The following is a 24,555-nucleotide window of genomic DNA, read 5'->3' as shown; positions in this document are numbered from 1 at the left end:
AGGGATGGGCTTTCGAGTCCAGAAGGACTCAAATTCGGATTTCAAATGAAGTCTGACTTCAGGTGTGACCACAGGCAGCGGGGGGAGTTAACTTACCCAGAAGTCTTCGGGGACGTTTGCGGTCAATTACGCGTCATAGGCGTAATGAAAAACGGGGTTCCATAGTTCACTATCGTGCTTCCTCTTTCAAGCCGGAAGGAGGAATGCACGGTAATATTTTCTCAGCTTATCAATGAAATGCCACCAGCAAGCGAGAAAATACAATCAATTTGACAGCATTTTTTCACCTATGTTTTGGTACTTTTTCAACTGAAGAGTGCTAAAAAGTTATTTGAAACACAAAATTAAAAAGATGAAAAATTATCTCTTAGGAGAAAACTCAGGAGAAAAAGTTCATGGAGCCATATGCAATTCACTTTTTCTCAGTTTTCTCCATGTAGATAATTTTTTAAAGTAACTCTTTAGCACTCTTAGTTGAAAAAGTACCAAAACACAGGTGAAGAAGTGCTGTCAAAATTATTCGGAGTGTTTTCTCGATTGCCGGTGTTTTAAAAAGCATTTTCTTCACAAGGTGTGAAATTATCACCTAGGAGAAAATTTGGGAGAAAAAGTTACAGTAATTGCACATGGGCCCGTAGCTCTTATTCAATAAACTTTTCTCTTGCGTTTTCTCCTGAGACGTAACTTCTCATCTTACCAACAAAAGTAACTTTTCACTTCCCAACAAGCGAAAAAAAGAAAAAGTTAAAGCAGTATTAAACTTATTTTTACTATTTTCTTGTTTGCTGATGCCTTTGAAGATTTTTCATAAACTGATAAGGGTCCTTATGCAATTACATTTTTCCCCTCCGTTTTTTTTCCTAGGAGATCATTTTTCTTATCTATTAAAAAATAACTTTTCAGCACTTTGAAAAGTACCAAAAAGAAGTGAAAAGGTACTATCAAAATTATTTTGATTATTTTCTTGCTTGCTGGTTGTTTAAAAGGCATTTTATTGACAATTTTGAAAATATCACCTAGGGGAAAACTAAAGAGGGCCAAGCATGGCCGGATTTCCCATAAGGCACTGTAGGCACTTGCCTACAGGCGCCTGATGATGGAAGGGCGGCTCACTCTCCTCCCCGACTGCCGCCCTCCCTCCTTCCCTATGCAGAGTCCCAAGCAGAGTGTAAATGAGAGTTTTCTCACCGGTCTTGGCTTTCCACTGACAAGATCTCCCTTCAGTCAGGGGCACCTCTAGCTACTTAATACTGAGGTTCCTATAGCTACCTAATACCTGGGGGCACCTCTAGCTACTTAATATTGAGGGTACTTCTGGCTACCTAATACTAAGGGGCACCTGTAGCTACCTATGATGGGCAAGGGAAATAAGGGAGAAGTAACAGCTGGGACAGTCAGCACACTTGCGGTTCGGTTCGGTTCGGTGGGGGTCTGTAGGTTCATAGAGGGCCGCGGGCGAAATCTAAAGTGTGTGTAAATCTAAGGTGTGAAATCATCTCCTGTGAGAAAATTCAAGAGAAAAATGAATTCAACAAGTACTCACTATGACCTCTGCATTTTGGGGCTCCTCCTCCCACTTCGTGTAAAGGATAGGATGTATATGGAATAAATTAATACAGCCTTACCTCAATACAGAGGTTTGAACATATATTTATAAACTCCAAAAATGATGATGGGTTTTGTAAGACTCGCTCGCTTCCTCAGGTCAATATAACAGTGTCTTAAAGGATAGCAACACAGACTTGGAACAAACCAAGTAAATATTGGTTCAAATCTCTGTATCAAGGTAAGACTGTTTTGATTCAGTCCATATACATCCTATCCTTTAATACATTCCTCCCACTTGACTTCAATCCCTTCATACAGGGCAGTTTTCTAGGCTACATTGCACCGAGAGCGAGGGTGGAAACCCCCTCCCCCCTCTCCCACTGCGGAGCCAGGTATAGGTGACCGCAGTATAAGTTGGCCAGGTATAGGTGCCCACAGTATCGGTTAGCCAGGTACCAGTCCCCCTAGTAGAAGTAGCTAGGCATAGATGCTCCCAGTGTAGGTACCTAGGCATAGGTGCTTCCGGTGTAGGTAGCTAGGCATCGGTGCTCCCAGTATAGCCAGGCATCGGTGCTCCCAGTATAGGTAGCTAGGCAGCGACAGTAGAGAGCAGGTATAACGCTTAACTCACCTTTGATCCACGCACTTCCTCAATCTTCTTCCTCCCAGGCGTCCGTCGCAACGTTGGTAACAGCGCCCCTTGTGATAACATGCAGTTACGTCATCACAGTGGGTGCTGTTACCAAATCAACAGATGCCTGGAAGGAAGGAGATTGAGGAAGCGCATGGATCGAGGAAGGTGAGTTAAGTGCTATGCCCGCTTTCCCCTGCTGTTGCACCTCCCTCTTCTGCTCTGCCTGGCGCTCCAGGTGGTCTGCCCGACCCTAGAAACGGGCCTGCCTTCATACCATGGGTATCCCCTGTGAAAACATATCTAGAGGTCCTTTTTTGTGCGTTTTTTTCTGGAGCTGGACTTACCAGATCCAAAGGAAGACCTCAGATCCGTGTGGAGACAGAACTCTCTGCATGCTTGTTACAGTGGTTGCCCATTACCAACCCACATTGTAAGTAGTATTTGTTTGAATAACTATACTCCTACATGCAGAAATACTACATCATATTGGCGCTTGTGGTGTTCAGTTTCCCTCGTTTCTTTCTGGTCCCTGGAGTTCAACATCTGAATTTCATCTACCAGACACCCTACATCACTATGACCCCATATGCAATTAACTCCCGAGTTACCTCCTAACTCGGGAGTTGGCTAACCTTGGCACTCCAGCTGTGGTGGAACTACAAGTCCCATGAGGCATTGCAATACTCTGACAGCTCTAAGCATAACTCGGTGAGGCAGAGACATGATGGGATTTGTAGTTTTGTCACAGCTGGAGTGCCAAGGTTAGCCATCACTGTCCTAGGAGATAATTTTCATTTTGTCTTTAAAATAACTTTTCAGTATTTTACAATTGAAAAAGTACCCAAAAGTTAATGAAAAAGTACTATCAATATTATTTTGAGTATTTTCTTGCTTGCTGGTGGTTTAACCTATTGAGGACCACAGGCTTACACCCTCCTAGTGACCAGGCTATTTTTTTACAGTTCAGCACACTGCAGCTTTAACAGTGCGCTGCAAGGCCATACAACTTAGTACACAAATGAAACTCTCCTCCTTTTTTTACAGAAAGCTCTGTTGGTGGCATCTTATTCCTGCTGCGATGTTTGGGGTTTTTTTTTTTTTTTTTTTTTTTTAATAAATTTGCAATTTTTTCCCCTCCCTCCCTCCCCGCCGCGATCCACTACTTGAATCACCTCTCATAGGCATCAGATTGTGAGCCTCTCCTGGGGACAGCTCAGTGACAGAGCAGTATAGTAAAAAAAAAAGAAGTGCTTTTCTCCTATAGGACTCAACACGCTTTGGCTCTCATATTCAGTAATTGGTAGTAGGATAAAGTATTAACACAACACTTCTCTCTCTGTGAGCCTTTAGTAGGTGAAATTACATACAGAAGTGTGTGCATTTTCAGGCAGTAAAATACATTTGTAGTAAGCCAAGATTGAACCTGCAAAGTCTTCAAAGCAGGAAGATTAGCCTTATTATGCCAGGGAAAAAAAACACATATATAAGTACTTGATCTACTTACATAACTTACATGTATTGTACTGTCCACGTTTTGATTTCAGTGAATTTTATATAGTAAATGAAGAGAATTCTGTTCCTGGTGGGAACCATGTATTTTGCCCACAGTTTGAGGCTAAATACTGATGTCATTTCTTCCCTTCACTTTTTTTTTCTTTTCTCCTCCAATCGCCTCAGCCTTGCTTGTAAACACAAGTGAGCAGAGGATCATGTTTCAGCTAGGCAGGCAAATAAAGGGCAGAGGAGGAATATATTATAGATAAAAAGAACCCTCAGCATGCAACTGAATGGCAATGGCTATTAAAGGGCCAGTGCTCCTAAGGTATGTGATAACTCCAAACCATAACAGCAGAAAAAGAACTGAAAGTTTTGAATGCAGGATTAGCACCCTTATCACTTACACTCAGACCCATTGCTGTTGAAATTTGATTTTTATGGTGACAATCCCGCTTTAAGAAGCAGAAGCAGCACCCCTGTTATATCATAGCTTCTGTTGAAAGGATTGGTATCAAAAATATTAGGCTGTTGAGGCAGAGGCATCATAAGTGGTGTGTGAAGAAGGGGGTGGGTAGCACCAGGTGATACTTTCAGCTGCCATAGATATATGTTGAATAAGCCTATGTTCAGAATCCGAAACACCGTTCGCACGTTTACCTAAGAGAAGAATTAATGGGCACTTTGGTAATTTATTCTTTAGGATTATATTTATTTTTTTATTTACTTTTATCCAAAATGTGATACTAGCGGGCAATACCACCAAATATGTAAAGCATCTACCCTACCACCACTGCCCCTATAACAGCAGGATAGGTTCTCTTCATTAATAGCATGTAATCTAACCGGAGTAAGATGAGATCTATGCAACACCTTAAGTGAAGTTTCTAGAGTAGAAAAATAAATATTATTTTTGTAAATAGAATCATTTAGAGAACGCCAAACCTTACTATCTAATGTAACATGAAGATCCTTTTCCCAATCCAACATATATTTATGTTTATGATTTTTGAGGTATACCATTTAAAATAGAGTATATCAATGACACCATTCCTCGTCTTAAAGGGGGATCCGTTGAAAAAGGCTCCTGAGCTGCCTGTATGAAAAGGGCTCCTCCATAGACATCAATGTTATTTCTGCAAATATGTGCTACAAGGTGGTGAAAAGGGCTCCGGAGTTTTGATATAGGCTACAAGCAGGCGCTCTTTTGTAGCCCATTTTTTTTTAGGCTACAAGGTTTTTGGCTACAGTAGGGCACCCCTTTGTAGCCCATATTTTTTATTCAGCTACAAGGTTTTAGGCTACAAGATTTTTGATTCTGCTACAAAAGGGCACCCTTTTATAGCCGAGATTTTTGATTCGAGGGTGCAAGGGAGGTTAGGATTAGGCATCACAAATGGGCGGGGAGGGGGGGGGGGTTTAGGGTTAGGCACCTCCTAGGGCATTAGGGTTAGGCACCAAATGGGGGGGGTCTTAGGGCTAGGCACCACCTAGGGGGTTGGGGTTAGGCACCATCGGGGGAGGGTTCTGTGTGAGAGTAGGGAGCAGTTGGGTCATAATAATCACTTTTCTTAGCTATATCTAGAGCCCTTTTATAACCCAACAAATTTTGCCTAATAAACTAAAACTAGCTTTTTCAGCTACACCAGGTGCCCTTTGTAGCCGAATTAGACATATATGGGCTACATCAGGCGCCCTTTGTAGCTAAAGTTGGCATATATGGGCTACACCAGGTGCCCTTTGTAGCCAAAGTTGGCATATGGGCTACACCAGGTGCCCTTTGTAGCCGAAGTTGGTATATGGGCTACACCAGGAGCCCTTTTTTATAGGAGCCCTTTTCAAATGTTTAAGATTATTAAAGTGGATCTGAGGTGAACTTTTACTCATTGCATAATTGTGTTCCTTTCCCATTGTTTATAGGGCATTCCTCAAGCCAAATACTTTTTTGTTTTTGTTTTAATACTCTAATTCCCTATAAACGAAATAAACCACGCCCACAGGTTTTCAGAGACCCTTGGCAGTAGCAAGGGCTCATGGGAGCTCAGTCTGGGCAGGAGGAGGAGGTGTTACTAGCCATTGATTTCAGAGGCATCAGGGGGGATTAGGTTTTTTTCCCAGGCTTAGCGATCAAGATACAGATAAGCCTGCCTCTGTGTATTGTTTACAAACAACATGGCTGCTGTCATTGTATCACAGGAAGAAATAATCATTTTCTATTAAAGCTGTTTGTAGCTATATTTGCTGTGTAAACTATCTATCTAAACTTTAGATAAAATATATAGACAAGTTACTTGTTATTATTATTATTATTATTTAGTATTTATATAGCGCCAACATATTACGCAGCGCTGTACAGTGTATATATATATATATCTTGTCACTAACTGTCCCTCAAAGGAGCTCACAATCTAATCCCTACCATTACCATATGTCTATATTATGTAGTGTAAGTACTGTAGTCTAGGGCCAATTTTTTAGGGAGAGCCAATTAACTTATCCGTATGTTTTTGGAATGTGGGAGGAAACCGGAGTGCCCTGAGGAAACCCACGCAGACACGGAGAGAACATACAAACTCTTTGCAGATAGTGCCCTGGCTGGGATTCGAACCAGGGACCCAGTGCTGCAAGGCGAGAGAGCTAACCACTACGCCACCGTAGTTCTGAGCCTGCGCAGTACAGCCCGGAGGACGTCCGATGACGTCAGCGCGCCGGCGTGGAACGCACAATGGAGCGCAGAAGAGGCCCGACCTGGCCGCCGGCCTGGCCAGGTCGGGTCGGCCACCGGAGACCACCGGGAGCCTGCGGAGCGGCGCCGAGGGCACCTCCTGCCTGCCACGGGCTGGAGGAAGCCCCAGGTAAGTGGATTCGGATTTTTATTTTTTTCCAACTGTCCCTGAACCTTCCCTTTAAGGTGGCCATACACTGGTCGATTTGCCATCAGATTCGACAAACAGATCCCTCTCTGATTGAATCTGATCAGAGAGGGATCATATGGCTGCCTTTACTGCAAATAGATTGTGAATTGATTTCAGCATGAAGCCGATCACAATCTGTGGTGGTGCTGCTGCTGCCTCCCCCATGGCATACATTACCTGCTCCGGCCGGCGCAAGTCCCCGCTGTCACCGATGTCTTCTTCTCCGCTGGGTTCCGCGTTCCGGTCCGGCTGGCTTCACTTCTTTCTGTCCGGGGAAGTTTAAACAGTAGAGGGTGCTCTACTGTTTAAACTTCCTGCCGGGACAGGAAGTGAAGCCAGCCGGACCGGAACGGTTTTCACTTCATCGATGTTACTTTTTTAAGCTGCCAAAGCGCAAAAATATAATATAATTAAGGTAAGAAAAGTAATATTGAAATGAAGTTAATTAGGAACAACTTTGAGTGATTATTTAGATTGATAAAAAATACCCTTTCAGCACATTTCCAATTAGGTGATAAAAAAAGTCATTTCTGAGAAGTTTTGTGAACAGAGCCCATGTGGCATCAGTAATAATGTAATCAATGCAGTCTTCTACATCTGGAGAGAAGAATTTCTGAATTCTACCACATCACTAGTGCCTCACAAAGGTGTTGACGATCACGGACCTCACACCTTAGCGTTAGGAATATTGAACTGTATTGTTTGTTATGACCTTCTGCCTGCCTGACTATCCTCCTGAACTCTGATTCTGTACCTTGCTATTTCTGATATCCTGTTGCCAAACTCTGCTCGTTCCTGGACTCTGTATTTGCCTCCTGATTCTGTACCCTACTATTCTGATACTCCGTTGCCAAACTCTGCCTGTTCATTGGATTCCGTATCTGTCTCCTGATTCTGTACTTTATCTGTCTGTGTGTTTACGACCTGGCTTGCCCGACCTCGAGAACTAGCCTTACTGTCAGAGGCAGTTCCCAGATCTGTTAGTGACACCCTCCCTCTGGTGTCACTCACACTCTGTCCTTCCTACCTTCAGCCTGACTCGTCCCCCCGGGAGAGTCTAGGCCTACGGAAGGAACATTCCTTTTGTGTACTCAAAGTATTACTGTTGCATTAACACTCACTCGTTACTCAGGTGTCCAGAGGTTAGAATATATATCTGATTATCGGTGATACTGCAGATCACCAATAATCGGGTATATTCTGCATTCTCGGTGATACTGCAGTTCACCGGTAATCAGACCCTCTCTGTGTTACAACGATCGTTACACCCAACCTCCGATTTTCGGTTCGCGAACTTCTGCAAAAGTTCGGTTCGTGTGAATTTCCGCGAACCGCAATAGACTTCAATGGGGAGGCGGACTTTGAAAACTAGAAACACTTATGCTGGCCAGAAAAATGATGGAAAAGATGTTTCAAGGGTAGTAACACCTGGAGGAGGGCATGGCAGAGTGGTATACACGCCAAAAGTCCCGGGGAAAAATCTGGATTGGACGCAAAGCAGCGTTTTAAGGGCAGAAATCACATTGAATTCTAAATTGCAGGCCTAAAGTGCTTTAAGACATCTTGCATGTGTATACATCAATCAGGGAGTGTAATTAGAGGACTGCTTCACACTTACATACCAAACTCACTGCAAACAGCTGTTTGTGTAGTGACGGCCATGCTGGACTGGTGCGCACCATGGCGAGAGTGCAGGCCTTGGCTGATTTCAAGCCCATATGGTCGCCGGGCTGTAGTAGCTCAGTGATAGAACAGTGACTGTCCAGCTGATCAGCTTTCCCAAGTTCAAAGCAGAAATGAGATTGCTGCCGTTGTCACACACCACGTTGCCGATCTCAAGCTGGTGCGGGGTCGGCCACTGATCCACCTGTTTGTTAAGAGCAGCCAGAAGAGCTGCTCCAGTGGGACTCTCCGCTTTGAGGCAAGACATGTCTAAGATGGTGTGACACCGTCGTACCTGGCATGCAGCATAGGCCCTGGGGAGCTGGGGCTGTGTAGCTGTGTAGTGGAGAGGAGATTGCAGCGCCAGTAGAGTTGAACGGCCACTCAGCCAAGGAGGGGGATGACGACAGCGTAGAGGATGTAGCAGGAGGAGAGGAGGTGGCAGGAGGCCTGCCTGCAAACCGTGGAGGTGTCACAAGTTGGTCCGCTGCACAGTCACGTACTCCCTGCTTGCCATCGGTCACCAGGTTGACCCATTGGGCTGTGTAAGTAAGGTACCTGCCCTGACCGTGCTTGGTAGACCAGGCATCCGTGGTCAGGTGGACCCTTGACCCAACGCGGTGTTCCAGAGATGACACCACTTGCCTGTCAACTTCATGGTACAGTTTGGGTATTGCCTTTTTAGAGAAATAATAGCATCCTGGCTTCTTTCAATGCGGTGTCCCAATGGCCACAAATTTATGGAAGGCCTCAGTCCACCAGCTGGTATGGTAACAGCTGGCGAGCTAACAGTTCATGGTCATCATCATAATCATCTTGCCCAGCTTCGCTTGCCTCAGACACCTCCAAAACTTCACCAACAGCAGGTACCTCATCATCCTCCTCCTCACACGTTACATCCATGTCCATAGTGTCGCCTAACTCAGACATATGAGGTGGTGTAACTTGCTTAGCGTCTTCATCTGGTTGTAACAATAATGGCTGTGCATCAGTGATTTCCCCACTAAATAACTCCTGCGACCTGTCAAATGTAGTGGATGTGGTACTTGGAGTAGCGCTGGTGGCTGCGGAAGATGAGGTGTTCTGTGTTAAATGGTCAACCACGTCCTGACTATCTTGGGTGTTGATGGGATGCGCCTTCTTCTGAGCACTGTACTTTGGTCCAGTGCCGCACGAAATCACATCAGCACGACCTCGCACAGACCTACCGGGTGGCCTTCCTCTGGGTCTGCCTTCACCTCTACCTGTTTTGTCCGTTTTGTCCATATCGGGAGGGGGGGGGATGAAGTGAAAGGTATGCACTGACTTGACTAATACAATGTGCAGTCACACAGGTGCAGTTAACACGTATGCACGGAGTGGTCTATCACACTGCGTGCACTCAGGTAGGTGGGTGCACTGAAGTGAACAGGTAGTAGGTATATGCAGTGATGGGTATTACAAATGTGCACCTGTCACACACAGACAGGTACCAAGCAGGTACAATGACACTGTGTGCGCTCACATAGGTAGGTGGGTGCACTGTGAACAGGTAGGTATGTGCAGTGATGGGTATTACAATGTGCACCTGTCACACACACACACACACACAGGTACCGGACAGGCACAGTGACACTGCGTACGCTCACGTAGGTAGGTGGGTGCACTGAACACAACAGGTAGGTATATGCAGTGATGGGTATTACAATGTGCACCTGTCACACACAGACAGGTACCGGACAGGCACAGTGACACTGCGTGCGCTGAAGTGAACAGGTATTAGGTATATGCAGTGATGGGTATTATAATGTGCACCTGGCACAGCAGTAATTATACCACCAAGGGGCCAAAGGCCAGCTGCGACTGACTGACAGAGCTGTATATAATGCAAGTGGGACACACACACACACAAAAAGATCACAAGAACAAGATTAGCTCTCAAAAGAGTTGTTGAGGGGTGCTTTTTTAGCAATAAGAATCAGCAAGGAGCAAGCTAACAAGCCTACAAGAGCCTAACTAAGCTTTCCCTATAGGTCTCTGCACAACAGCTCTCCCTTCTCTAATTAATGCAGGCACACGAGTGAGTGAAAAGCCTGACGCTGCCTGCCTTTTATAAGGGGGGAGTGGCTCCAGGAGGGAGTGTAGCCTGATTGGCTACAATGTGCCTGCTGACTGTGATGTAGAGGGTCAAAGTTGACTCTCATAATGCACTATGGGGGTGAACCGAACTTGCGGAAAAGTTTGCGGTTCTCCGCGATCGCGAACCCCGGAAGTTCGCCGGGAACCGTTCGCTGCCAACCCGTTCGGGCCATCTCTAGTATAGGTATAGCAGTGCCCCCAGTATAGGTATAGTGGCCTCAATAAAGGTATAGAAGTGCCCCCAGTATTAGTATTGTAGTGCCCCAAGTGGACTGAAAGCAGACCTTCAGATCAGCGTGCCGATAGACATACCTGAAGTTCAGTGTGAGACCTGAGGCAGACCGGCCACAGCCACCACACGCATCTCTTCAAATGCAAGCAGTGAAGAGTGACGTAACTTCTGCATCTCTAGATTGTAAGCCTTTGGGCAGGGTCCTCCTCCTTATGTCTCCTACCTGTTCACACACCTCCATTACCGTACACCCATCCTATGGATCTGAGTGAACTCGACTTGCCTAATCTACATGCTCCCATCCAGTGACTGACTAAGCATTACCTTGTACTCACACTTTGCTGCGTGATCTGTTTTTTTGTTGTATTCCTGTATTGTCTTATTGTTGTATGTCACCCCTAAATATTGTCTGTAACCTTAATGTACAGCACTGTGTAATATGTTGGCGCTTTACAAATACAACAAATAAATAAATATGAGGTCAGCGGCAGCAGCACTCAGCTGCTCTCTCTGCCCGGGGTTTCCCACGCTGATGGTCTGTTAGCCGCTGCAGTGATCCTGCGGTCTGATCCGTGCTGATCTGGAGGTCTGATCAGGATACCAGAGAGGGCGGCAGCAGGGAATGTTTTTCAAAGAAGGAAAGGGGGATGTCTTGGGGCCCCTATGGACCACGGGGGCAATTGCCCCCTTTGCCTATATTGTAGCACTGACCCTGTCCACACCAGCAAACCTGTATTCTTATTGGACAGTTTGGTTGTTGCTTGCAGGCATTATTTTTGTTTAACACAAACACTATGGAAAATGAGTGCTGTCCCTATTACACAACTGATTTATTAGAACACAGCATAACGTTTTCCTTTAAAAAATACAGTTACAACATTTAGTAGAATGAATAATACATACATATGCTAATTATCCTGATTTCAGCATCAAAAAAACACTTCTTTAATCTATATAGCTCAGGAGTGTCCAAACTTTTTGGACCAAGGGCCATATCGCTGGTCTTTTTTTCTGACTGCCAGTAGGTACAGTCGGGGCCGGATTTGTACTGTTTACCGCCCAAGGCCACTGTCACCAGCCGCCCCCCTTCCAGTATAGGTTGTGAGACGACCCACCCCCCCTTCCCTCCAGTATAGGTAGCCAGATGACCCCTCCCCCTTCCCTCCAGTATAGGTAGCCAGATGACCCCTCCCCCCTTCCCTCTAGTATAGATAGCCTGTTGACCCTCCCAGTATAGGTAGCCAGATGACCCCCCTCCTTCTAATATAGGTAGCCAGATCACTCCCTTAATCCCTCCTTTTCCCACCACCCCCTTTCAGTATAGGTAGCCAGGTGACCCCTCCCCCCTTCCTTACAGTATAGGTAGCCAGATGACTCCCATAATTCCTCCTTTTTCCACCCCCCCTTTCAGTACAGGTAGCCAGCTCTCCTTCACACTGCAGCAGCCATCAGTGTCACTCATTTCTCCACTCGCCTCCAGTGCAGCTCTTCCTTTCCATCTCCAATGCTGCCCAAGTCCATAGCTGCAGGCCACAATGCAAATGTGCACAGAGAGCAAGGTGGCTGCTGCACAGGTGGCTAGCAGCAGAGTACCACAGTCAGGCACTCGTCTGATCTCCCTGCATTGCTGCATTTGCAAGCTTGCAAATGCTGCACCAGTTTAGCCTGTTGCTTTGGTGCCCTTGCTCCTGTGGTGCCCTAGGCCATGGCCTAGGCGGCCTTGGCCTAAATCCGGCCCTGGGTACAGTATGCCTATTATAGTCTCATCAATTAAAACATTCCCAAGAAAAAAAATTGTATATCAGTCAGCATGTCGCCTAGTGTGCAGTGTCAACTGCTAGCGAGTGGCTGCTGCTAGCATAGTGGCATCTGCTGAGTAGCTATTGCCGACATAATTGGTTACCCTTCACTCACTAAGTCCAGGCCTATCTCTCTGTTGTTCCTCCCTCCCCACCAGGACTTCTGCAGCTATTTTCTATAGTCCCATAGTGATCACTATAGGAGTACAAAAAGAATGGCTGACATTTTCCAGTGTTACATAGTTACATAGTTATTTGGGTTGAAAAAAGACATACATAGGCAAACGCAGGGGGGGATTACAGCTGCCCAGAATCCCCCCTCAGACCAGGTCTGGTGTAGTGTCTGGGGACAGGCAAAAGTTGTGACACCAGAATATCTGCAGGCATCCTGCAGCTCACAGCACCGCCCCCTTTCTTTCCCTGCTACAGTTGACTTTGGATGTACAGAGCATGGAGCAGCTCGGGGGCACTTAACAGAGTACAGAGCTAGGTATGAGCACAGCCCTGCTGTGTGAGTGCTTCACTTTCCCCTTCATTAGCAATGTCGCCTGTCCTCATTATTATTTGTATCCATACTGCTCCTGATTGATCCCATTGTTGATTGGGAGCAGATCGGACATGTCTAAAATAATCCTTAGATCCTGTCAGTCGGACGAGAAATTGCATTATGTGTACCCAGCATGATGTCCTACCATATTATTACACTGTATTGTGCGTGGCTGAGGGAGACCTTTTAGGAATCCCCCCCTTAAAAATCCTGGGTTTGCCCCTGCCATACGTCCATAGAGTTCAACCAGAGAACAAAGTACAACACCAACACCAGCCTGCTCCCTCACATATCCCTGTTGATCCAGAGGAAGGCAAAAAACCCTTACAAGGCATGGTCCAATTAGCCCCAAAAGGGAAAAATTCCATCCCGACTCCAGATGTCAATCAGATAAAATCCCTGGATCAACATCATTAGGCATTACCTACACTCAAGTAGTCATTTCTTTATAGTTCTATATGAATTCTATATTAATATAGAACTATATTAATTCCTATGAGGCTTCAGGAGAGTGGGAGGGGAAGAAAGAGCGGGGACACAGGTTGGCCCTAAACAGTGATACATGCTGCTCCACAGCAACCGCCTGCAGGCCGCATGCATTTAAAATTTGACAAGAGCTTTAGGGGGTCATTGGAAAATACTCAGTGGGCCGCATTTGGCCCTCGGGCCCGGACTTTGGCCACCCCTGTTATAGCTGTATATTGGTATGTAACTGCACCATCCTAGTGATGATCAGTCTAGGCTATTTAGCTATGTAGCCTCCTGTCCCAGAGCATCCTGTGAGACCAGGAGTTGTTTTCGGGTCAGGAAAAAATGGTGCTGGGAATTTGGGCGCCGCCACAGCCCGCAATGTAAATTACAGCTATAGCGGCGCTCAGTCACTAATTTGGGTGCCACCAAAAGACTGAGCTCAAATTACAATAAAACAGTGTAATGTAATTACATACTGTACCTCGAGTCAATGGTGGCCTAGAGGGGGAATAGTAATGAAACACCTCAGAGACTTTTGCAGGAGCAGGGTGAGCGGTTTTTCAGCTTTACCATGCGTCCACATTTCCTGGAACCTTATTTAGATGAACATGCTGTTTCTGCTCACTTCGGAACGATCATACATTCCGCAGTGATGCACCTGCCAGCAGTAAAGATGTCGCCACCTCTGATAAATGAAAGTAAATCAGGGCAAGGAAAGACTATACAATGGGCCAGCACTGACTACATAATTTATAAAGTAATAATGGAAAATATAAGCAATTGTAATCATTGAGTTCCATTCATTCGTTTTTCTTTAAGTTCCAGGGAGCTGGGGGTTATCAGAGATCAGCCATAATGGCACGGACTTCCCATTAGCAGTACTGCATAAAGTCAAGAGAACAGAATAAGAGCATAGCATCAATATACACTGAAAGACAGAGATGCAGGATGATGGGAATACGCTGCGGCCCATTGTAAAAGCTCTCATTAGATGCAGTATGACTACATCTTCTATTAAAATCTCTATCTGTAATCTCATATGATATAATGCCTCCTCCCTCCCGCCTCCTAAAGTCAAGAAACAAGGTAGTGGATGAGTCGCTTGTGTTGGAGCACACACACATTGGATTGGATTCAAGCACTAATGGGGCCCCAGGGCAAAAGCACCTGCAGACCCCCAGAACCTGACGAGCTTGTTGGATAGGTTATAGTCTCCTCTCTCTGCATGAGCATGGCAGTGGTGTGCCTGCGTGAGTACAGCAGTGCCTGCGCAGTCCGCTCCGGTCTGCGTGGCGGTGATTGACAGCGCCGATCGCGCAGTACAGAGCGACCTGGAGGACCGGGACGGACCTGCGGCGACCGGCTGTGGGGAGAGCTGCGGCGAGGGACGTGCTGGGAGCTTGGGGCTGGAGGAAGCCCCCGGTGAGTAGCGCTTATTTTCTTACTGTTTGCCTGATGACTCCTTTAAGGTTTTTCTGCAGAGGAAAGGTCAGTAGGCCATTAGCTATGCTCTATTTCATCATTTAAAATGCTGCGTGTAGTGTGTAAACTGCAAATATTAGAGAATGATGCAATGTTATAATAAAAACTATAACTGAAAATAAAAAGAGACTATCTTCATTGCTACTAATGTTCTATTAATTATCCGTACTACACAACCAATTCATTATACCCGAAGTTGTTTTTTTTTTTTGCTTCAGTGCCACTTTAAAATAATTCAAGTAACACAGTGCCATCTACAGGCCAGATGCATGAACACCATATTTCCCCTCTTCTTACTAAGGCTTTTATATACAAACTAACGGACCCGCGGCGTAGCATACGCCACATAAGAGGGTAGCGGGCAGGAAGGGGGTATTGGGCACAAAGGCGTGGAGGGGGGGGGGGCGGACCCCCCTCACCTGGGTCCCCCATCTGCGCTCCCCCTCCAGCTCGGCGGCAAGTGTAGGACCACCCCTGGGGGCAGGGCGCTACTTCTTCTTGCTTGGACCGGCCCTGGGGGCAGGGCGCTACTTCTTCTTGCTTGGACCGGCCCTGGGGGCAGGGCGCTACTTCTTCTTCTTGCTTGAAGGTTGAGGCACTTAGCCTATTATATATACATAGAAGATGTCAAGTATGCTAATAATTCAGTTGTAACACAAAGCAATACTATGCAAGTTAACTACATCACATAGTCCTTTGTCCACACAAGCGGTCTTTGGAGGATGTCTGGATAGTTCTGTTTCCTGCTCTCCAGTTGGGTCATCATCAGACACCATGTGACCATATCCTTTATCAAATGCAAGATGGGAGAAGTCCTGTCTAACAGGTGCAAGATGACTGTCATTTCCTATGCCAGAGCAACTGCCACTTTCTCTGTCCAGTCTTTCATCCTAGATTGCCAAAAGAACCATCAGGATGAACCAAAGTTACTACCTTGATTATAGTTGCCCCCAGTATAGGTAGCCAGCTATAGTTGCCTCCAGTATGGGTAATAAAGTATAGTTGCACTAAATATAGGTAGCCAGCTATAGGGGCCCTTGGTATAGTTAGCCAGGCATAGGTGCCCCCAGTATAGGTAGCCTGCTATGTGGTTTCTCCCAGTAAAGGTAGTCTGTTATAGGATTCCCCCAGTATAGGTAGCCTGGAAGGGAGGGCAGTCTTCCCCTCCCTCACCTGGGGCCCTGGCTTCCGCGCTCCCCCTCCAGAAATTAGCGCAGTGGCAGCTGGCCGGGGGAAGACTCACCTCTTCCTGGTTCCAGGCGACAGAGCTCTGCATGCCGCTGGTCTTCTTAGTCTCCAATGCTGTTCACTGTAGTTCCGCTAATCAGGAAGTATAATGAGCGGCGTTGCAGACGTAGAAGACTGGCGGCACAGAGCTCCGTGACCTGGAACCAGGAAGAGGTGAGTCGTTCCCTGCCCATTGCCACTGCGCTAATTTCAGGAGGCTAGAGCACGGAGGGGTAGCCCCAGGTGAGGGGGGCGGGGAATCAGGCCCTCTCCCTGCTACTATGTGCCCGCTACTCTCCCTTCCTGTGTTACCATCACCTCCTACTCGCGGCGCAGGCAGGGCCGGATTTCTGGAAAGGCCAGGAAGGCCACAGACTAGGGCGATAAAATTAGATAAGATAAGAAGGGCGGCATGACTTAGAGAGAAGAGGTCATATGTCAAAGTAAATCATCTCTTCTGGTCCCGCAGCGCAGCCATCTAGCTCCCTGCTCTGCACTAATAGCTGAATTACAGAGTTCCCCAATCCCTGCTTCTCTCTCTCACTTCCTGATACGTTAAAACAATCAGGATCAATCATAACGGTCACCTGATAATTCATTCCTTTGTATGATGGACATACAGATCGATGTGAGAAATACCAGAGATTTACATTACAAAGCAGATAGAACTAAGTTCCGCTGAGTTTTAATGCAGGCATTCCCGAACATCAGTGAGCTCTGCAGTTTCTTCCTCTTTTACAGCTTTGACACTGACCCCAGCGGTTGTTAATTTATCTAATCCTAATTTATGACTGTTTTTCTTTTTTTTTCCTAGTAGCAGTGGTCTCTTCTGTTCCTTAGTTAACTCTTTCCTGACTCATTTTCTGTCCTCCAGCTCCTACCATCTATGAGACTGCAGGATAAAAAAAATGCTGTTTTCTTCCCTTTCATTGCTAAACTGTCATTTTAAATGACACCTGAGCAGTGGTGCTTATCCAAAATTTGGGTACCAGAACTACCCAGATAATCTGAACTTTTTCCACTATCCGAACTTTGAATAGGAATTTGGATATTTTTTAAAATCTGAATAGCACTATCCGAGCAAACTCGGATTTCCCATCAGAGAGAGAGAGGGATTTTAAGTCCCCACATCATTAAAAAAACATTATGCTACATGCCTCAATTACCCTAAAAAAACATTTTAAAGGCAATTTAAATAAGCCTTCTTCAGACTTTGTTCCCGTATACTGCCAATATGTTAGAGCACATCACCATATGTACATTTAGCATTCAAAAGAGATGCATAGATTTTTCAGCAAATATAAATAAATGTCATTCAGATGCTTTAAAGTGGAGCTGAACTCTTGCACAGGACAGAAGGAAAACAGAGATATGTACCATGTATGTATTTCGAGAGCCTGTCTAATTCCCCCTCCTCTGTGTCACAAGTTGTAATTTGATCTCTACACTGTGAGTGTCACCTGACTGCCTCAACAGCTAAGCTCATTTGAAAGCACAGGATGTTGAAAATATGTCTGCTTCCATAAAAGCATAAAGTAGACACACTGCAGATTTATTGCAGGATTTGTATCAGCTGTAACAAAAATGTTTTTATTGAAAGGTTATGTTGTCGCGTATCTTTTAGAGCAAAGAAGAAGTTCTGAGTTCAGGTCCACTATAATTACAACAGAACATCCAAAGTGGGTCTTGACAGGATGTTTGCTACTTACCTGTTCTCTGTTTTGGATGGGCTTCTCTCCATTGTACTGCCCTGCCACCTGTTTGTGGCTCCGACTGCAGCCAGTCGCACAGAGGACAAAGAAGCAGCGCATGCTCTGGCCACTCACGCTCCCTGTAATTTCTCGCTCCTGCCCATGGCCGGTACAGTGTTATGCATTCTTGACAAGTACCGGTCATACATCAGCGTCATTTCTCAAGTATGCATGCCCAGAACACTATTGGTTGCTGTGCACATTCGGACAGGAGCGCAAATAACAGGAATTATTTGTTTGATGGGGGGCAGAGCAGCACAACTGAGATGAGCCCATTCAAACCAATGATCACTAGTCAGTGTTGGACAAATTTTTTTTTTGGGGGGGGGGGCGCTTGGTGACAGCAGGCCTAGGGCACTGGAAAGTACAAATCCGGCCCTGGGCCCCCTTCAGCACAGGGCATGGGGCGGTTGCCCTACTCGCCCTCCCCCCCTTCCCAAAGGCTGGCATTTTAGCTGCTGGATCCTTGTTTGACACTAAAAAGAAAAACATTTGGTATCCTGTGCTTACTGAGCTGTCAGAATGTTATTTGCTGAGTTATAGGATGAACTCTGAGGCTTTCAGAATTGTATTACTACAGGAAAATGCATTAGCTGTGTAAGAGATGGAACATTACAGGGGAGTGCACAATTAACACCTCCTGCCTGTACTTTAGTGACAGAGCAGCTTACACTGAGGTCCGGTCCAAAAACTGCTTAGCTCAGGATAAAAGGTAAAGCCTAGTCTAACCTCCCTTTTTTAATAATGCATATTGTAGTAAATTTGCCTTAAAGGGAACCTGGAGCGAGTAAAATAATTTAAAATAAACACATGACGTAGCTTCAAATGAATAATACATACTAGCCCAGGCATGGGCAAACTCGGCCCTCCAGCTGTTAAGGAATTACAAATCCCACAATGCATTTGCCTTTATGCATCATGCCTGTGGATGTCAGACTCCTGCAATGCATTGTGGGACTTGTAGTTCCTCAACAGCTGGAGGGCCAAATTTGCCCATGCCTGTACTAGCCCCAGCTTGTTCAGGGTCTATGGCAAAAAGTATTAGGCAGAGAATCAGCAAGATAGCTAAGTAACTGGTATTGCTTAACCACTTAACGACCAGCTAACGCCGATAGGCGGCGCCTGGTCGTTAGTGGTATAGCATGGAAACGGCCTTTCCATGGCAGTTCATGGAGGGTGCCTCTGTGAACAGTGTGCGAGTCGCTGTTCGCGGCTCGCACACGTAATGTAAACACGCGGGGAAGAAGGAAGAGCGAATCGTGGAAGATAAATATTTACATCGCTGCATTTCAGGGGGCTGCAGGAGGAGATTGTCAGGACACCGAAGGATGGGGGGAGCCTCGTTAGGATCCAGAGGTCGCCCCCCCCCCCTCCCCCCGAGGTAAGTACCTCCAGGGGACGTTTTTCTTAATGCAGGTTTTCTTTAACCCACAACACAGCCATTAGGCCCCCTGTAAGCAGAATGACTGGTGCCAGTGTGTCCATAAATAAATAGATAGCAGAACCATTGAATAAAGCACTTAACATGTATGTACCAGAGCAATTTCATCAACGTACAGGTACACCACATTTCAATTACAGTCAAAAAATTCCATTTACAATGTGGGCAGCTTTCATTCACTGCATGTCTAGACACACGATGAAGGATCTCAGTTATTAACTTTGGTAAAACCCTTCCCATGTGGATTATGAACTTATAAGAGAAACCACCCTGAGACTCAAATGGTTTTCAGTTTGGCTCTAGGTCTGTGGCAGGATGTCTACTAGAAGAACATGCCTTAGGTAGATCACAGGGCCAGACAACGGTGGTGCACCATTTGGCTGGACATTGCCTCATCCTACCAGACAATGGTGGCACAGGTGACAGTAGGACACTTTCTGCCCTCCTGTAGGACAATGACTATATTCTCAGACCATGGTACTGAGGAAGATAAGGAAGATAATTAGGAGTCCATTTTCCTGCCCCCCTGTAAATTGTTACTGGTCCATCCACCAGCTGTGAAGCATAAAGATGACACACGCCCGCCGCCTCCATGGATGGCTCAAAGTTGCACAGTTTCTGCCCACTACACAACTTCTAAACACCCAAGTATTAGGATTGGTCAGATTAGATAAGGAAAAATGTATAAATTTTCTGAATGCAAAGCACCACCCACAAGGTCCAGTCCCCAAGACAAAAAAATTACATAGCTTCAAACTTGTTCAGCATTTATGTTGATTTTATTTTTGTAACCAAAGTGGGATTTCACTTTAAGACTATGTTGAAGGTGTTTCTTTCTCTCAACAGAGAACCCAATGTATTCACTTTCTACTACTCATTCAGGACTTTATAATGGTTTGTACACTTGGATGAAACTTGTGGGTTTTAGTCGGCCCTATAGGCACAGATGTCCAGGCACCCTAGACTTCACCCTCCACGAACCTGCAAACTCCCATTAAACAACACCCCAAGTGTGCTGGCTAACCCAGCTGTCAGTTCCTTAACCTGTCACAGGTGCCCCTTAGTATTAGGTAGCCAGAGGTACCCTCAGTATTATGTTGCCCCTGATTGAATGGCGATCTCATCAGTGGAATGCTGAGAGCCGGGTGAGTAACTGCTCATGTACAACAACTCCGCTCAGGATTCTGCATAGGGAAGGAGGGAGGCACTCAAGGGAAGGAGTGAGCCGCCTTTCTATTATCAGGCGCCTGTAGGCACGTGTCTACAGTGCCTTATGGTGAATCCAGCCCTGGTTTTAGTTGAACACTCTTAGCATGAGAGGCCTTGAAAGATGTTAAAGGGACTCCGAGCAGTGCAAAAACTATGGAAGAATGCATATCATTTTAAAGCTCTCTTTCTCCTCTTTCCAAAGATATATAAACCGCCACCCTACGCCTTTTAGTTTTCGCTATTTGCGCGATTGAAATGGCTGTGGTCGTGATTTTGATCACGAAAATAGAGAAAACTAAAAGGCGTAGGGCGACGATTTAGGGGTCGTCAGAAAGAGGAGAAAGAGAGCTTTAAAATGATATCCATCTTTCCATAGTTACATTGTATTACACAGGGCGACTTTTTCCTAAAGTCAGCAGCTTCATTCTGCTGAGTTTAGATGTCACCAGTTTATACACAAACATACCTCATGAGGAAGCGCTTGGGTCCATTTGGACGGCTATGGAGTCTTTTGAGAACACAAAGGTTAACAAAATGTTTGTGTATGAACTGTTGACACTCTGTTTGAAGTCTAATTACTTCAGGGTGCAAAAGGACTTTTTTCTACAGATTAGGGGAGTTCCAATGTATGCCCCGACGCTGGATAATGTTTTCATGGCAGATTTTGAATCGAGATTTATTTTTGATAATGAGATTTTTAGGAGATACGGTAAAGGGTACTGCCGTTTCATTAATGATTTATTTTTTTGTTGGACAGGCCCTGAGGAAAGTTTAAAGGAATTTTTTGGGAAATTGAATCTCTGCCATAAAACCATCAAATTTACATTAGATTTCCATCCGCAGAATTTGCACTTTTTGGATGTAGATATTACGTTGGATAAAAGGCATTTCCATACGAATTTCTTTAGAAAAAGTACTGATAGGAATAATGCCCTATTAGCCAGCAGTTATCATCCCCGTCCCCTCATAAAGGGCCTTCCTAAAAGTCAATTTATAAGAACCAGACGCATAACATCCAGTGATGAGGCTTACCACACACAGGCTGCCAGATTGGTGGAGAATTTTGCAACAAGGGGCTATCAGAGAAAGGAAGTGATGAATATAGCTCGGGAGGTGGAGAAAATGGAGAGGAAACCCCTAAGATAGAGAAAACAGAGGGAAGAGAGAAGGGGGGAGATACAATTTATCTCCACGTTTGATAACCACGCCCAATAAGTGCGGAAAAGTATATTGGACAACTGGTCATTAATCGAAGCTGATCCAATGTTGTCCAAGGTTTTTCAATCACCTCCTACGTTTGTGTATAGAAAAGGGAAAAGCATTAGGGATATGCTGGTGAGATCAGATTTAAGAAGAAACCCAAAGCAGATGGTGACATTTTTGCCAAAAAAGAAAGACACATTCCCTTGCCTAAGCTGTCAAAATTGTTCAAGTATCATTGAGGGAGATTTCATTGCACATCCCAGGAGGGGCACGGCAATCAAACTTAACGGCAATTTTTCTTGCGTAACTTCAAATGCTGTTAATTTTTTGAAATGCCCCTATGGGTTCGGCTATGTGGGACAAACTAGTAGACCTGTTAGAGTAAGGAGTAATGAACACCGTAGTGATATAAGGTTATATAGAAAATACTGTCACTGTTAACCACACTACCATTCACCCTACCTCTCAAGCCTGCTGTCCGGGTGTCACCCTGGACTCCGCACTCTCCTTCACTCCCCACATCCAAAACCTCACAAAGTCCTGCAACTTTCACCTTCGTAACATCTGTAAGATTCGCCCTTTCCTGACCCCTGCCACCACCAAACTCCTCATCCATGCCCTCATAATTTCCCGCCTTGACTACTGCAATGCCCTGCTGTCTGGTCTCCCTATGACCCGAACAGCCCCACTGCAGTCCATCATGAATGCGGCAGCCAGAATTATCCACTGCTCCCATCGCTCCACCATGGCGGATCCCTTCCTTGAATCCCTCCACTGGCTTCCTATCCAGTCCAGAATCAGATTCAAGATACTGTGTCTGACCTACAAATCTTTCCACAAAACCTGTCCCACCTACATTTCCGATCTTACTCAGAGGTACACACCTAGCCGCTCACTCCGCTCTTCCAATGAACTTTGCCTAACCACCCCCCGCATCACCCAGTCCCATGCACGCCTCCAGGACTTCTCAAGAGCTGCTCCAACACTATGGAACTCCCTACCTCCACCCATTAGGGCAGCCCCCTCCTTCAACATCTTCAAGAAAGCCCTCAAAACTCACCTTTTCACTCTGGCCTACTACCCCTCACAAGTGCTCTAAAACCACAGCTGAACTCTGGTCTCCTACCTCTCGTGTCCCTACCTCTCCCTTTAGATTGTAAGCCTTTGGGCAGGGTCCTCCTCATTTTGTGTCCAACCCATGGTTTTCTGGTAAGGCCACATAGGCCATGGCCTAGGGCACCAGATAAACAAGGGGCGGCCTGCAGACAGTGGGCATTATTTGCAGGGCATTATTTGCAAGTGTCCAAATAAATAAAAAGTGATCAGGATAACTGCACTATTAGTACCAGCTGGCATTTGCCTGTGCTGTGCTACAGGCAGCTGCAGTCCGTTAACCAAACGTTTGTGAACAGTGTGTGACTAGCAAAAAGCCAGACCTTGTCCAATGACTAGCAGCTGCAGGCAGTTACAGAAGGCCGGGTCTAGAGTTGGGCCGAACCTCCGATTTTAGGTTCGCGAAACGGGTTCGCGAACTTCCGCGGAAGGTTCGGTTCGCGTTAAAGTTCAAAGTTTAAAGTTTAACGCGAACCGCAATAGACTTCAATGGGGATGCGAACTTTGAAAAAAAAAGTGATGGAAAAAATGTTTCAAGGGGTCTAACACCTGGAGGGGAGCATGGCGGAGTGGGATACACGCCAAAAGTCCCCGGGAAAAATCTGGATTTGACGCAAAGCAGCGTTTTAAGGGCAGAAATCATATTGAATGCTAAATGACAGGCCTAAAGTGTTTAAAACATCTTGCATGTGTATACATCAATCAGGTAGTGTAATTAAGGTACTGCTTCACACTGACACACCAAACTGTTCACTGAACAGAACAGGTATGCAGTGGCGGGTTCACTGAACAGAACAGGTATGCAGTGGCGGGTTCACTGAACAGAACAGGTATACAGTGGCGGGTTCACTGAACAGAACAGGTATGCAGTGGCGGGTTCACTGAACAGAACAGGTATACAGTGGCGGGTTCACTGAACAGAACAGGTATGCAGTGGCGGGTTCACTGAACAGGTATACAGTGGCGGGTTCACTGAACAGAACAGGTATGCAGTGGTGGGTTCACAGAACAGGTATGCAGTGGTGGGTTCACAGAACAGGTATGCAGTGGTGGGTTCACAAAACAGGTATGCAGTGGTGGGTTCACAGAACAGGTATGCAGTGGTGGGTTCACAGAACAGGTATGCAGTGGTGGGTTCACAGTACAGGTATGCAGTGGTGGGTTCACAGAACAGGTATGCAGTGGTGGGTTCACAGAACAGGTATGCAGTGGTGGGTTCACAGTACAGGTATGCAGTGGTGGGTTCACAGTACAGGTATGCAGTGGTGGGTTCACAGAACAGGTATGCAGTGGTGGGTTCACAGAACAGTTATGCAGCCAGGAACAAGCTAAGCCTAACTAATCTTTCCCTATGAGAGAGAGTGTGCAGCAGCTCGCCCTACTCTCACTAATGCAGGCAGGCAGTGGCACACGAGTGACCGTAATGGTCGCCGCTGCCTGCCTTTTAGTAGGGGGGAGTGGCTCCAGGGGCTAGTGTAGCCTAATTGGCTACACTGTGCCTGCTGACTGTGATGTAGAGGGTCAAAGTTGACCCTCCATGCATTATGGGGCGAACCGAACTTCCGCAAAGGTTCGCCTGCGGGACGCGAACGCGAACCACGGAAGTTCGCATGGAACCGTTCGCAGGCGAACCGTTCGGCCCAACTCTAGCCGGGTCCCACGCACTTGGTGTGGGGGATGAAAGGACCAGAGGCAGCACCAGCAAATAG

Source organism: Hyperolius riggenbachi, chromosome 10, assembly GCF_040937935.1.
Source record: "Hyperolius riggenbachi isolate aHypRig1 chromosome 10, aHypRig1.pri, whole genome shotgun sequence".
Taxonomy (NCBI): domain Eukaryota; kingdom Metazoa; phylum Chordata; class Amphibia; order Anura; family Hyperoliidae; genus Hyperolius; species Hyperolius riggenbachi.
Note: the sequence above shows the minus strand (reverse complement) of the source record.